Below are 15,516 nucleotides of genomic sequence, written 5' to 3'. Positions count from 1 at the left end.
AACTTTTATAAGCTCTGCTCACAAGTTTATTACAAAGTTGCTGTATGTGTTAATGCAACAATAATTGAATGTTTTAAAAAAGAAAACTTGTCCCATGTTTTTCTCAAAATTGTGTTCAAGTTAATGCATTTTAAAGTTTGAACCATTTAAATAATTCAACATTTGGTTAGAAATTAAAATACAGTTCATATAAATTAATATTTATGCCAAAGTTGTTTTTCTCCTATTTCAGATGCTGATATAAATTACCTCGGGTTTACTCAATTTACTTACTTTTTTATGTGAAGACAAACTTTTTTAAGCTTCCAGTAAAACAAAAATATTTCAATTGTTCAAAATGTTGACTTGTTTTCTTATTTTTTTTATTTTTTGATCAAGGTAACAGTCTTCACAGGGTAGACAGTGGACAGGTCATCACAGGACAAACAACCATGCTCACACTCATACCTACAGGCAATATAGAAGGACAAAATAATCTAACATGATTTTTTGGATTGTGGGAGGAAGCTGGGGTACCCTGAGAGAACCCAAGCATAAAGGATAAAATGTAAAACCAAGCTGATTTTTATTGGTTAATTAACAAGGTTATTTATTCTGTTGGTAATACACTAATTGATAGTCTTTGCTTTATATAACTTGCCCATTTTAGCCTCTAAGATTATTTAAAACACTTGTAAATAGTTGGATTTTCAGGATGCTCGGGGGTTTGATTATTTAATGTAGCTCCCTGGGGATTCTGCAGTCTGGTTATTTTTCACATTTACATCGTCCGCTGTAATACCTGGACAGAATCTAGAGACCCGATAATTCAGCCGACACAAGGAATAAGTGTTTAAAAGAGTTTACTATAAATAAACTGGTGTTGATGGAACAGGAACTGTGTCCCAAACACCAGCAGGAAACTGGGAATGTTCTCTAAAGTTATGCAAAGGCTATTTCTTCTGCTTCAGCTCTCCTGATTCAGAATCTGAAGCTAGTTCACGTCTGCATCCTGATGAACATTTACTCCCACAGCGGAGCGCTGTAACAGCTGCGGTCCAGTTCATGGTCGATGCGTTCAGCTAGGTCCATTTTCAACCGTTTCTTTTTCACAACAGAGTTAAATTCAATTCAGTTCAATTCAATTTTACTTATATAGCGCTAGTTCATGAAACATGCCATCTCAAGGCACTTTACAAAGTCAAAATCAATCATATTATACATGGCTGCCTAAACAGCCATGTGTTTACTTCAGGTATGCAGTTTTTTGGCCAACACGCATGACAAATGCCTGCAAGAGCCAAACAAAGGTGGCATACAAATGGAGGGAGGCAAATACCGGTCGGCTGGATTTTAAGCTGAAAACAGGCCAAGTTAAAACACAAAGTTTACTGTTTTAAATTTCTTTGTAACTTCAACTACCACATTTTGATATAAAATAAAAATCCCTGTTTTCTTAGAAGTTTTCTTCGTTTGTGCTCTGCCGACATCTTCCTGGTTTTCCTGTGGCACGTCACAATTACTACATTTACTGCATTTACCATTATTACCAAAGGAGGCAGAGGAATAATTGAACATCTGACACACACAGGGTAGGAGAGAGAGGGATGAGAAAGAGAAACAACAGGAGAGACAGAAAAGAAAGATACAGCAGCACTAAAGCTAAACCAGCGAATCTTTACCACGCTGAGACAAAAACTTACTAAATATATTTGTTTCTCAAACATCAAGTACAGAAAAATGTGTGTTCTAACTTGCTCATTGTTTATCATAAAAGAGATGTCACCATAAAGATACTTTAGATCAAATCAAGACAATTTGGAACACCACACAGGTCCACTGAATGCAGCAGAGAGAACAGGAAGTGACGCATTACCCAATCACAGTAGCAATCACAGAATTGCTGCATAAATATTCAAGCAAACCTGTTATCATCACTAAACAACAGCAAAAAATGTCCAAACGTCTGACTGAGAAACATAAAGAAAATAATGTACTTTCATATAGAGGAGTAAATGGTGGAAACAGGTGAGCTGATTGAGAACATGCTGCAGGTACAGGCAGGAAGATGAGGAGCTGGAAAGTAGAATAACTTTAAATAAGTAATAAACGAGCAAAGCTAGAGGCTATTATAGAATCTACAGATTAACCCAAACACAAAACCTGACTGCCAAAAACAAAAGCAGAAATCAGATCAGTGAAAGTTACGTTTGAGTCATTAAAGTTCTCATTTAGAGAAACCAGGTCAAAATTAGATTAATATTCATCTCATAACTGAAGTTCTTAATGCTTATGGGAGGAACTGTGAATGTTAAGGGAAAAAAAAAAACAAAGAAACTGATCTAATATGGAAGATTTATGACTGAATTTGATGAATAATAAATTGCTGGACTATAAGCTTTCCTCAGAAAGACAAAGTAGACAGCTGCATGAATGTGGTTAAATGTAAGGACGCATCTGGTGAAAGTCTAGTTTTAGTGACTGACAGAAACTATAATAAGACGGCTGAGCACCAAGAACTGTGTGTAAAAGCCCAGAAGGTTCTGATTATTTTCACCTCATGAGATGCTACACTGTGACCATTTAAAATAACCAAAAGACCAGAATGTGAGAAGATTAGTTAAAAAAAAGAAAAACAGATAAATAAATAAAATAGAATGTATGCTTTTATATCTGACTGAAATAATTTTTTTTTTAAAGTGTGAAGATCTCACTGAAGGCCAGGAAATAACACGTGGGGCTGTTGGGATAACCTCTGCAAATCAAACTGAGTTTAAAACTAGTCAATTAGCATTTTTTAACCTTATTATTCAAAAAGTAAAAGAAAAAAAACTGTCACAACTCTCCTGTTTTATACCCTCAACCCATGCATACTTCATGTACAAAGAGTCAAGGCTGGGATTCAAACCCAGGACCTTCTAGTTGCATAGCAACAGTGGTACCAGCTGCTCCGCTTTGCAGCGGGTTAAATATCAAAGATGTTTTCTGTCAGGTTTTAGGTCATGACTGCAGGACAGAAGAACATCCTGCTGCCTCCAATTCCCAGATTCCTCTACTCAGAACAACTGAAGAAGAAAAAGTTGTTTTTTTGCTGAATTAAAAGCAGACGTTCAATCATGAGGAAGCAGACAGCAAAGTCTCATCCACATCCTTTTAGATCAACAGGATGCTTCTTAAGATTCTCTAAAACATTTAGATGCTCTGATAAATTTCTGGCTGCTCAGTCTGCAGAGGAGCAGCGAAACGATTCAGGTGAGTTTTTATGATTTTCTGCCCGACAGAGAAAAGTCTGGTGAGTTTATTTACACAAAATGTTTTATTCTGCTGTCAAACATAAGACCATAAATCTGGATATAAATATTTATATTAAAATTTAAATTATTGAAACATAAAATTCAAATGAAACCTAAAACTAGCAATGTGAATCATGGCTATAAAATACACTTTTGAGGATTTAAATTGTTAATTTATGTTTATTTTTGAAGAAAAGAACAACAATCAAAAATACAAAATTGAAATGATTCAGGTGGAAAACTAAAGTAAGAAATATTTTAAAGGTTTTCCATAAGTCAGAACATATAAAGCTGATTCAGATGAGCCTGAATGTGTGCGTTTCTGTCCTCAGAGTGGCGTGTCCCCATCATGAGAAGTCCACAGAGCTGTGAAGAAGGTCAGAACATGAATGTGGAGGAAAATCAGCAGGAAAGTGATGAAGAAGCAGTCAGAGCTGATTGTCATCATCAGCCAAGCAACAACCAGACTGAACATAATCTGCTTTCTTAAGGCTGCATTTAACATATTAACTGGAAGAAAACAGCTTTAGCTGAACCTAAAGGACTCATCAGTCCAAGAAGATGGTCAGTTATAGGCAGAGAGTGTGTTTGAGTATTAATAAGTCACAACAAGAAAAATCCTGACCCGAAACGCTAGGATCAACAAACTGTTTCTAACTGCAGCTTCTAGATTCTGAGCAGTGGAAACATGTGCAGACAGTCATGACTGCTGGGTTTTTCTCCTTTAACTTCATCAAGCAGCTTCATCAGAGTCCATCTGATCTCTGCGGCTTCCTGCAGCTCCAGCATCATGACACTTACAGCCTTTCTTACTTCGCCTCATGCTACAAGAGAAAAAAAAACCTCCCCTATTTTACAGGAAATTGAAATATTTAGAAAATTAGCTAAGCTAAGCGGTAACATTTTCTCAGGTTATAGAAAATCTGATGAAAGGTTTGGTTTTATAGAGTCCGTGTCAGAATGAGATGTTGGTTTTAAGACTAATCTTAAAACTTTCCTTTGTGACAAAGCTTCTAGTCAGAGTGGCTCATGTTACCCTGAGCTACCTCTATAGTTATGCTGCTATAGGCTTAGGCTGCTGGAGGACATCAGGATCTATTTCTCTCACTCTGATGAATTCTCCTACTGCTCTCCAATCTGCATTGTTTGTTGTTATTTCAACTTTTAACTTTTTGTTCTTTGTCTTTTTCTCTTCATAGAAGGTACACCTGGTCTGGCGTTCTGTTAGCTGTGACATCATCAGGGGAGGCAGATCATCCTCTATTACCATCTAACATAGAAAGTACTCCTGGGTCAATGTGAGCTTCTGAGCTTTCTGTGTCTCTGCTCTGTCTTCTCTAAGCCCCAGTGGCTGGAAGCAGATGAGCGTTCACACTGAGCCTGGTTCTGGTTCTGCTGGAGGTTCTCCTCCCTGTTAAAGGGGAGTTTTCCTCTCCACTGTCGCTTCATGCATGCTCAGTATGAGGGATTGCTGCAAAGCCATCAACAATGCAGACGACTGTCCACTGTGGCTCTACGCACTTGAATTGGTTATTTGCTGTGATTCTGTCTCCAGGTTCTGATCTGGTTCTCCTCTAAATGCTCCTCAGGTGAAGCTGCTGCCTCTCACCATGAGAACCCATCCAGAACCTCCAAGCTGCCATCAGAGCGAGTGGCCCTGCTGGTCCTGGGATCTCTGCTGGCTGCTGCTCTAGTCATCATCTGCAGACTCGGTGAGTTCCTGCTGACCAGGGGCTTCGTGTACGAACAGTGCGCAGCTTTTCATGCTAAACGGGGGGAAATGTTGTAACAAGCAGCGCACGCAAAATTTAGATGTACGTAGACGTGTAACCGCATACCCAGCCCCAGGCTAAAACAGTTTTTAACACATCCTTTAAATATTTTATAAGGAAGAAAAATATCTGAAACTAAAACTTTGTGAAAACCCTCCATAAGTTCCCCTGTCTTGATTTTCAAATCAGAAAGTGAAGTTTACATGAGCATCATATATTCCACCAGATCTTTACTAACTTTACTAATCTCTTCTTTAAACAGCGTTTCATGAGACACGGACCAAGCTGATGGTTCAAACCCTGAAAGAGGAGAATGAAGCTCTGAGGAAAAACCTCTCAGGTGAGACTGCAGGTGTCCACCAGGTTGCCCCCAAAGGTCTCATGAAGATCTGCCCCTAACATCTGCTCTGGGGGATCTGATCAGGCATGGGAAACACTTACTGCAGAAAAGTATTTGCTCCCTCTTAGATTTCTTTTGCTTTTGCTTTTTTGTCAAAACTACATTTTTCAGATGGTCAGAGACAACCTGAGTAAAAACAAAAAGCCGTTTTCAAATGATGATTTCATCTCTCAAGGGAAAGGAATTCCCCAAGCTGGAACTAATTGGCAGAAGCTGATGTGCGATTATTTTCCTCCAGGATTTCATGCTCTTTACAAGAAGCAATGCTTACATAGGCAGGAAGTCCATTCCCTGAAGCAGCAAAACATCCCAGACCATCACACTACCAGCACCATGCTTGATGTTCTGTTTCTGAACAGTTGTTAGCTTCACATCAGATCTAACAGAGGTGACACCTTCCATAAAGGTCCACGTTTAGGTCTATGAGCCTTTGGAGTAATTCTGTTAGGTTGACCACTCCTGGAGAGGTTCCACACGGTTCCATGTTTCTCCATTTGTGGTTCTTTCTCTTGTCCTCTGGAGTCCCAGAACCTTCTCAGACTGACAGATTTTGTTAATTAAGGGATATCCTGATTTTCCAGGTTCAGGAAATTATAAGCAAGGAGATGTTAAACAAAGAAGATATTTTCAATTACACCTAATTAATGTTTTCTGGATTAATCAATTTTCAGATTTACAAATGGCCAGGTTGGTTTGGAGCGTTTTTACCTGAATTAATACAATTATAATTTAAAAAACAGCTTTTTGTATTTTTTAGGTTATCTTTGTTTGTTATTAAAATATGTGTCACAATCTGAAACATGTAAGCGTGACAAAAAAAAAAGCAAAAGCAGAAGATATTTTTATTGGGAGAGATTTGTCACACAGACTGAAACTTTTTGGGACGTCTTTGCTCAGACCACCTTCAGCGTCTTTCTGTTAGGTTGTAATAATTAAGATCAAGTTTTGCAGCTGGACAAACTCCTGAACACCGTTACTGTCTTTTTAATGAGAAAGTACACATAACCTCTCCTGTGATTGCCAGTGTTGTATAAAGTACTGAAATCTCAGAGTCAAGTAAAAGTATAAGTACCTCTCCAAAATATGACTTTGGTAAAAGTCCAAGTCACTGACTGAAATGTTACTTGAGTTAAAGTCTTAAAGTATCTGAAATGTCTTGTGCTTAAGTATGAAAATTACTGTAAAAATAGATGTACTCAAGTAATGTAATAAAAAGTATAAGTAAAAAGTAAAATAAGGCAAATGCAGTTTGAATGACATTTTTTATATTTTGGTAAACTTTGAAGTTCAAATTCACTTAAAATAATATAAACAACAAAGTGCAGGAGAAATTTAGACCAAGTTTAGACAGAAAATACAACCTTTTTGTACGCTTTCAGTTTTTCTTCTTCAAGTAAGGTCAGTGCTGTACACTTTAAAATTGTACACAACCAAGCGCAGGCAAAATTTAGACCAGGGGGTGTATACTAAGAACATAGTTAAGTGATAAACCAGGCTCAGTTAACCTACAGGAAGTGGTAAACCTGCTAATAAATACACCTGTAACGTTATCAGTAGGTGGGGTCAAAACATTTGAGTTTCTCTCTCTCTCACTCTCGCTTTTATTTTGTAACGAGTAACTAAACCAAACACTGTACAAATGTATTAGAGTAAAAGTATGCAACTAAGTTCGGAAATATAGTGAAGTAAAAGTGAAATTTATGAAAAAATGTTATACTCGAGGAAAGTATAAAGTTGTCCAAAATATACTTAAGTACAGTAGTGAAGTATTTTTACTTTGTTACTATACAAGACTGGTGATTGCACAAAAACATCAGTATAGCAACTAATGATGCTGTTCACTGGGGAGCAGAGACCAGGGTCCATATTTATAAAGAATCCTCTGACTAAAACTACTAAAAGCAGCTCTCAATGATGTCATTTTAAGAAAAATCGCAGAATTTATCATATTCAAAATTTTTCTTAGATATTAAGATTCACAAAGCATCTCAGGCCTTCAGAAACATCCTAAAGTGAACAATGTTAGGATGAGTGAGGAGGACTTTAAGCGAGCCTAATGGTGTCTGAAGCAGGAAGTGGAAACAGAGACAGCTGATTGGCTGATCCACCAGTGGATGAAAAGAGTTCAGAAACTTCTTTAACAATCATACAAATATTAATAGGTAGACAGGATAAGCTTTATCATTCCCATAGAGGGTAAATAATTAGTTTCAGCAGCCGGACAGGATAAAGCTGTGTCTCTAACAGAATTTTATTGTGGATAAATAAATAATAGGAAAAATATTGGATCATGAATTAAAAGTGGAAAAATGTACAAATGATGCAGCACAGAGGAATTTCAATATTATTTATAGACTGTGAAATGCTCTCAATAATAAAAATTTTAAGTGAAATGGAAAAAGTTACATGGAAAAATACAGCATCACACCTAACACTCTTTCTCACGAAGCTAAAACTTTTACTTTTACTCAGAGTTGCTCTCAGCTAACCTGACTCTCACCAGATGGATGTAGTTCCCAGAGCTCCACATCCATCTGGACTCGCTGCCACTGGGAGGGATTTCAACACCACATAAGAAGGATGAGCCAATCAGGATCACCAGGCGGGGTTTTGGTAGACCTGACCTATCAGAGAAGCGACTGTTTTGATTCAGACAACAATGGCGGCTCACGGCGAGGAAGTAAGCGGTAACATTGAGGCTGTTTCATCAGTATTGTCCGATCTACCGAATATTAATTATTTAAAAGAACACCAGAGAAAATGGCTTTGACGGCTTTTGTTAGTGGAAACGATGGTTTTGTTTAGCACATCAGGAAACGGGCAAGTGGTTTATCCAATCACATGCAAGGATTGTTGATAAGGCCCCTCCTTCTGAAATACATTCCCAATGGAGCGATCCCAGATGGATGTGTGGAGCTCTGCTGTACGAAACCCATCAGGCGAGAGTAAGGTTATCTCTCAGCAGCATCTGAATCTCTCTTAAGCTAAGTTAGGAATGTTTAGGCTGAGACAGGAGCTCTCTGAGAGACTCTGAGGATCTTTGGGAATTGCACTCAGGTCTAAAAATCCCAAACGACTGATCCAGTGACATCAGGTCAGTTTACTTGAGATCTTCATATTAAATTCATTCTGCTCCATTTTATCTTTCATTTTCACAGACATAAAACAAGACAGCGGATTAAAGGGCACATCACCTCCTACATATTCACCACCTCCTGCATTTCCTTCATGCCCACCTAGTCCATCCTGTCCACAATGTCCTACGCCTTCAACATGTCCACCACCTCCTGCTCCTCTGGAATGTCCACCACCTCCTGCTCCTCTGAAATGTCCACCACCTCCTGCTCCTCTGAAATGTCCACCATGTGTTTCTCTGGGCCATCCACCACGTTGTTCACATTGGACTCCATATATTCACTAATTGGGCTGTTACTGTCCCTGACTTGTTCATCCTTTCCAATAACTCCAACATTGCCACCGCCTCCTTCGCCTCCAACGTGTCCACCAACCTCATAGGAATCAACCGTACCAGTTTGCAGTTCTCCCCGGGTCATTACCTGTTCAAAGTCTTCTCCGTTGTAGACCTCTTTAGTTATAAAAAGACTCTTAAAACAGAAATATTACTTTTAAATATTTAATGTAACAAGGCAGAGGGATGTTTACAGCTTCAGCACTGGACTCTCGTACATTAAACAATACAGGAAGCAGACAGAGCTCCAATCATCACTTATGTTAGCATTATGTAGAACCAAGCGTCTAAACACCTGCAAGGGGGTGTACCGTATGACATCATTGTTCCTCGCATGGCATTGGTGGAGAATATCACACTATATTGTGGAAGTCAACAACCTGAGCCATTTACTCTTAATCAGTCATTCTGTCCAATCTAAGAATGTCAGCCTCTGAGTCCTTAGTGTGCATAAATTATTACTTATCTCCCTTTTAACAGCTTTCTGTGCAATTTAGGCACAACACAATGAAAGCAGGTCCGATAAATGAGCTGGAAAAAGTCAGTGGAAACATTTATCAATAATCAGCATGAGCAATTCACAATTGAGCTATTATCACTTGAGACTACAGTCTTAGCATTTATTCCTTATTAATGTTGATATTAAAGTAATCTGTAAAGCTCTTGCAAAACGGTTAGATAAAGTCACTCCTCTCATAACACACCCTGATCAAACGGGTTTCATTAAAGGCAGGCAGTCACCCACAAATGCACGCAGATTACTTAATTTAATAGATTATTCCTACAGTAAAAATATTGAATTCAATATATTGTCTTTGGATGCACAAAAAGCATTAATTGGAAATTTTTATTTGCTACTCTACATAAATTTGGTTTTGGAACTTTTTTTGAAAATTGGTAAAAAATGTTATACAGCTCCCCAACAGCCTGTGTCAGGACAAATAAGCAAATATCTTCCAGCTTTTGTCTCCAGAGGGGCACTAGGCAAGGATGCCTGCTTTCACCTTCACTGTTTGCCATTTTTTTAACCAGTAGCAGCAAAAGCTAGACAAACTAACGTTGTTAAAGATATAAAATGCATTAAAATAAATCATAAAATTGGTCTTTATGCAGATTATGTATTAGTTTATCTCCAGCACTCAAACACCTCTCTCTCTGTTAATTATTTTATTAGAATCTTTCTCAAAAGTCTCAGATTATAAATTGGTCAAAATCTACAGTACTGCCAATTAACTGCTCTCTACAGAATCCTCTAGATTTACAACTGCAATCAGGGAGTTTTAAATATTTGGGTTTTATTGTGGCGCCTAAATTGGTGAATTTAACAAAACTTAACCACATCACTCTTTTAAAGAAGACAGAAAATGATCTTGGCAAATGAAAATCGCTACTTATTTCACTTATGGGAAATTTCAAAGTTATTTCAATTAAAATGATGGTTTTACCTAGAATTGATTAATTATATCTATAATAAAAAAATTAAGCTCATTAAAGATGATTTACAAATTCCGAATAAATTTATTAGAGTTCCTTGATCTAAACCCCCCAGAACTGCTGTCTAAATTATACATCCATCTATCCCTCCATTCAGCCATCCATTTTTCTATACCGGCTTTCTCCATGAACGGTGGCAGGGTGCTCGTCTCCAGAAGTCATTAGGCGAGACGTGGGGTCCACCCTGGACAGGTTGGAAAAGTCACAAAGACAAACAGGACAAATTAAAATGCACACACATGCTTACATTTAAGGGGAATTTATAGAGACCTATTTAGAGTCATGTTTTATGAAAGGAAAGAGAGAGAAATAGCAGGATTTAACAAGGACAGTAAAACATATATTTCCCTTTATAGTCAGAGAGGAAATTTGTTTCTGTGTTAAACATTCCTTATTGAGGGGTGTGCTGCCAACACTGAATGAGGCACAGGGAGCAATCTGTGGTCAATGGTGTTGCACATGGACCCAGAGTGACAGACCAGTTTCAAACCACCAAAATCTGACTTTAATATAAAAAAAAAAATCACCGGTATCTGTCTTGGTAATTAAAGACAACAAAAAAAAAAAGTTTTCTCTCATGTTTTGCTTCGATGTTTTAGGCAACCAATGCTTTTAAAAATTAAGCTTAGTGTTTAAATTAATGCTGAAAGAACATTTCATGACAGTAAAGACTAAAGATGTTGCAATGAGTGCCATGATCTGATCAATAAGTTGTTAAAGAAAAATCATGTTTCCTATTCAGCCGTTTACCAACATCATCAGTGGACATCATATCGCTGAGCTGATGGTGTGGCTTCCTGTTCAACTGACCACATCCTGCACATTTACAGGCACACAGGCTTAGTTTAGGCATTAAAGAGCAGTTGTACAGCCCTAATCTTCAAATGACCATCTAAATTATTACTGTTTCTGCAGGATACCTGACAGAGCTGATGAATTTCCAACCGTTGGTTTGAGAAATTATTTTACTTTTTTGTCTACAACAGTAAAATCCTCCAAAGGTTGTTTCTGTTTCTCTCCCTGTCGTTACTGAGGAACGCCCACAGCCCCTCTGCAGCTCCCCCCACCCCCTGACTTTTTAAGACAGGGGAGAAACAATTGAAACAGAAAAGATGAGGTCCATAAAGTATAGAAGCATGTGCGTCGACTGCGCATATAAAATAAACATCTTACCAAGCTGTTTTCTGTCTATCAACTCATGACTTTGTTAAAATGAGCAAGCATTGATGATGATTGGCTCTGTGGAGGCTGGCGAGGTCACAGGCTGAACTAGAACCCCCAAACACCCTCAGACCGGCTCTGTCCTTTGTTACACGATGTGTGCATAAAGATCAGTGATCATAAAACACAAATATTCAGTCATAAAATGAAAGAAAAAAAAACACATTTAAAGCCAAAACATTTATAGACAAAATATATAGACAGCTGGTCGTCATCTTTAACAAATAAAAATGTACAGCTTATTAATACCATGGGAGATTATTATAACTGAATCTAAATAGACCCGCTTTAATCAAATGCATGAAAATAGAAGCATTTATGGGGGGGGGTTGCAGATGAAAAACATGTTTCAGGATCAACAGCAGTGGCGTATTTAGGCCATTTTTAATTCTTAGCTCAGCACCCCTAAAAAATTACTTAATTATTTAATCTGTTGATGTGATTGCAAAATATATTTAACATAGGCCTTTTCATATCTTAAAGTTTAATCTGCTGTTCTTTAATAGTCGTACTAGTATATTCCAATAGTATATTATGTTCTCATTTCACTGATGAAATGGACCACGCTCGTGTAACAATTCGGTCTTGGTGTCACCAATCTTACTCAAAGTACAGTATTGGGTCCTCCATGCTCCTTATTTATAAAGGTTTACTGCACATTTAAACATTGACATCTCACTATTAGGGAAATAATTAGTTGTCTGAGAAGATGTAGGTAAAGAGAAGCTGTTATCTACACTTCAGATATATGAGGTAAGAAATGTGTTTGGAATGTTAAGAAAAATGACATGAAATGGGCTAAAGAGAGTAACTACAGCCCAGTTGTACATTTGTTGTTTGAATTTAATATTTGAAATGCTCTTAGTATCAGTGACACTTCTACTTCCAGTGCAGAGTAAATACATGAAATTTATTTGCAGTGTCTTGAATGTATAATTTTGCTGTGTTTTATGATGCAGACAGAGTATCTTAGATAAAAAAATAAGGGTGGGGTTTGTCTCTGCGCATTTCTATATCCTCAAAAGAAAATACAGGATAGACTACAGACATACTGTGACTGTATTTGGTTTAATAGGCACATATTTACCGTTTGTCTCTGTTGCTGTTAGTTCAAATGGAAAAAAGTCCCAATTCGACAGTCATCAGATCCTGTGATGCTTTAAGCATTAACAAACAGCATCTAGTGTGTGTCGTGGTTATAGAATTTGTATAAATGTAGCAAGAAATACTGCTTTTCTCTTTAGACAGACGAAACGCGCCCTGACGCTCAAGTCAAGCATCAAAAAATAGGAGCATGCATATTTCTTAAGACCAATGACATCAGACCATGGAAGGTTTGTTTGTAGGTGTCTCTACCAAAGTTCAAATCGAACCTATACCCCTGCATCTTTGTTTCACAATCACACCATGATAGGACCACAGATGCTAAAAACAAAGCAGAGCGCAGATATTCTTGCTATTTGGATCTATTTCTGTTTGAACATTTTACATTTGCAGCTATATTCTTTTCTGTACATGTGGCATCTGTGTCCGGAGCGCTTCAGCTGTTGTTGTTGTAATGAATTGTTTCTAAACATGAGCTCAGTAGATGCAGTCGTGAATTAAGAATGCCTGTCTGAAAAGTTAAATCTGAACTGTACATTTTTTTAGCTGAAAGGAGTGGCACCCGATGTGGTCTTCTGCTGCTGTAGCCCATCTGCCTCAAAGTTCGACGTACTGTGCGTTCAGAGATGCTCTTCTGCCCACCTTGGTTGTAACGGGTGGTTATTTGAGTCACTGTTGCCCTTCTATCAGCTCGAACCAGTCTGGCCATTCTCCTCTGACCTCTGGCATCAACAAGGCATTTCCGCCCACAGAACTGCCGCTCACTGGATGTTTTTTTCTTTTTCGGACCATTCTCTGTAAACCCTAGAAATGGTTGTGCGTGAAAATCCCAGTAGATTAGCAGTTTCTGAAATACTCAGACCAGCCCTTCTGGCACCAACAATCATGCCACGTTCAAAGTCACTCAAATCACCTTTCTTCCCCATACTGATGCTCGGTTTGAACTGCAGGAGATTCTCTTGACCATGTCTACATGCCTAAATGCACTGAGTTGCCGCCATGTGATTGGCTGCTTAGAAATTAAGTGTTAACGAGCAGTTGGACAGGTGTACCTAATAAAGTGGCCGGTGAGTGTATATCCAAACTGCTAAATGTGTCTCTCTTGTAAGCAAAGCAATACGACAATAAGGAAAGTGTAGTAGTATCAGCCCTTTTTTCAGCCAGCTGACAAACACTGTGCAGCAAAAGGTTTTTGTGGGCTACCATGTTTTGCTCTGTTAAGCCAGAGAAAATGAAATTTCAAAAACGTTAGTTTTTTGTCTTTAGGGAAATTCTTTCTCACGTTTGTAAAGCGTTGTAAAGCGGGGTCTGGGGCAGTTTGGGGAACACACCTAACGGCTGCGCTTTTTAGCAGCGGCCGACTGGCTGTGTTCCTGGCAACGCAAGGCCTCAGTCAATCGTTCCCCCAAAATGTTTGTTAAGTGTATGTGATGGACGGTTGTACTGGAACTGAATTTTCGATTGTAATGCAAATTGCAGTTGACTAATAAATTGATTGATTGATTGATTGATTGATTGATTGATTGATTGATAGCTAGTCTAACTATTGCCATCATGCAGGTTCTACAAATGCACAAGGTTTTATCGCGTAAAAACATTTCAATCTGTTTGTCGCTGCTTTTGGATGGGCCTATATTGTGGCTTGTTTGATGAGCTTTAGCTCAAAAATTTACATCTTACATCTGGACTAAAAAAGGAAAGCCTGTTGTTCATGCCAGGAATTACAGTCAACACTGGGGGCTGAGCACCCCTAAAGGTCAGACCCTAGAATCGCCCCAGATCAACAGGAAGCTTCAGTAGATATGAAGCATGAAGATGTTTGATGAATATCATTCTGCTCCCCCTGCAGAGGAGAGAGGACACATTTACTGTGAGTTTTAACACTTTTCTTACCAGCAAAGGCTAAATGACAATCTGACGTGTTTATTTTACCAAACTTTGTTGATTTATGTAAAATCAGATACAATTTAATCTAAAAATAGCACATTTAGATCTTAGAAACATTTAACACTTATAACTGAAGGACTGATTTGACGTAAATGATCAACTATTAAAGCTGAAAGCTGATATGTGTTACTTAAAGGTTAATCTGTGCCCTGAAACTGCTTCTTAGGGATTTTTAAATAATATATCTGCATGAAAAGATATTTTAATGTATGTTTTAAATGTGCCCTTTAAGCAGCCTTATGATCTCCAAGCCTGTGAGTTCTGGAAAACCTGCTGCAGACGCTGCTGCCATTCAGCAAATAAGAGGGACAAGGAATTATTTAAAAGATGGATTAATGAATCCACTCACCTTCTGAAAAAAAGCTGTAATTAGTTCTGAAATAATAAAATGTATGATTATGAAATATAAATATCTGTGATTTTTGTTTCTCTCAGAGATTTGGACTGAAGGGTTTTCATGATGAGTCGTCTACAGAGCTGTGAAGAAGGTGAGAGAATCAGATCAGATGTTGGTGGTTTGCAGTGATTCTGTCTCCAGGTTCTGATCTGGTTCTCCTCTAAATGCTCCTCAGGTGAATCTGCAGCCTCTGAACATGAGAACCCAACCAGAACCTCCAAGCTGCCATCTGAGAAAGTGGTCCTGTTGGTTCTGGGATCTCTGCTGGCTGCTGCGCTCGTAGTTATTTATCGTCTCTGTAAGTTTCTGTCTGTTTTGTTGTTTTGAAGGAATACCTTTTTTATATATATAGATAATTAGAGATAAATAAGATGAAAGAACAAATATCTGACTACTGTTGCATTTAATACAAAATAACCTTCTATGAATAATTCCAGTCT

General features: G+C 38.0%; 1 long non-coding RNA gene across 1 annotated transcript; it reads left to right on the top strand.

Annotated features, from left to right (window-relative positions):
- The first annotated feature begins 4,871 nt into the window (after nucleotides 1-4,871).
- LOC110367422 lies at nucleotides 4,872-8,792 on the top strand. Its single transcript, XR_002427453.2, has 3 exons — nucleotides 4,872-4,984; nucleotides 5,307-5,384; nucleotides 8,603-8,792. It is a non-coding gene; the product is annotated as an uncharacterized LOC110367422 (long non-coding RNA).
- Nucleotides 8,793-15,516: the final 6,724 nt, after the last annotated feature.

The sequence above is a fragment of the Fundulus heteroclitus genome, chromosome 13 (assembly GCF_011125445.2).
Source record: "Fundulus heteroclitus isolate FHET01 chromosome 13, MU-UCD_Fhet_4.1, whole genome shotgun sequence".
NCBI lineage: Eukaryota > Metazoa > Chordata > Actinopteri > Cyprinodontiformes > Fundulidae > Fundulus > Fundulus heteroclitus.
The sequence above is the reverse complement of the archived record's forward strand: the minus strand, read 5'-3'. Positions and strand labels throughout refer to the sequence as shown.